We start from the raw sequence: 1,404 nt of genomic DNA on the forward strand, positions 1-1,404 counted from the left end.
ATTGCACATCATATGGAATCTGGTGTTTTCCTAAGCCTGAGCTAAGCTTAGGAAGCGCAAAATCACCCGAAAATGCATTCAGGTTACATTGCGCATCATATGGAATCTAGAGCAATCCTTAGCCTGAACTAAGCTTAGGAAGCGCAAAATCACCCGAAAATTCATTCAGGTTACATTGCGCATCATATGGAATATAGAGCAATCCTTAGCCTGAGCTTAGCTTAGGAAGCGCAAAATCACCCGAAAATACATTTAGGTTACATAGCACATCATATCGACTTTGGTGTTTTCCTAAGCCTGAGCTAAGCTTAGCGCCAAATCACCTGAAAATGCATTCATATAGAATCTAGAGCCACCCGCAAAATCTAGAGCAATTCTTAGCCTAAGCTAAGCTCAGAAAGCGCAAAATCAACCAAAAATGCATTCAGGTTTCATTGCGCATGCTTAGGATTGCTCTAGATTCTATATAATGTGCAATGTAACCTGATTGCATTTTCAGGTGATTTTGCGCTTCCTTAGCTTAGCTCAGGCTTAGGAAAACACCAGATTCCATATGATGTGCAATGTAACCTGAATGTATTTTCGGGTGATTTTGCGTTTCCTAAGCATGAGCTCAGGCTTAGAAAAACACCAAATTGCATATGATACGCAATGTAACCTGAATGCGTTTTCGGGTGATTTTGCGCTTCCTAAGCTTAGTTCAGGCTAAGGATTGCTCTAGATTCCATATGATGCGCAATGTAACCTGAATGCATTTTCGGGTGATTTTGCGCTTCCTTAGCTTAGCTCAGGCTTAGGAAAACACCAGATTCGATATAGTGTGCAATGTAACCTGAATGTATTTTCGGGTGATTTTGCGTTTCCTAAGCATAGCTCAGGCTTAGGATTGCTCTAGATTTTATATGATGCGCAATGTAACCTGAATGAATTTTCGGGTGATTTTGCGCTTCCTAAACTAAGCTCAAGCTTAGGAAAACACAAGATTCCATATGATACGCAATGTAACCTGAATGTATTTTCGGGTGATTTTGCGCTTCCTAAGCTTAGCTCAGGCTAAGAATTGCTCTAGATTCCATATGATGCGCAATGTAACCTGAATGCATTTTCGTGTGATTTTGCGCTTCCTAAACTTAGCTCAGGCTTAGGAAAACACCAGATTCCATATGATACGCAATGTAACCTGAATGTATTTTCGGGTGATTTTGCGCTTCCTGAGCTTAGCTCTGGCTAAGGATTGCTCTAGATTCCATATGATGCGCAATGTAACCTGAATGCATTTTCAGGTGATTTTGCGCTTCCTTAGCTTAGCTCAGGCTTAGGAAAACACCAGATTCCAAATGATGCACAATCCTAAGCATGAGCTAAGCTTAGGAAGCGCAAAATCACCCGAAAATACATTCAGAT

The sequence above is a fragment of the Aedes albopictus genome, unplaced genomic scaffold, assembly GCF_035046485.1.
Source record: "Aedes albopictus strain Foshan unplaced genomic scaffold, AalbF5 HiC_scaffold_8, whole genome shotgun sequence".
In the NCBI taxonomy this organism is placed as follows: Eukaryota; Metazoa; Arthropoda; class Insecta; order Diptera; family Culicidae; genus Aedes; species Aedes albopictus.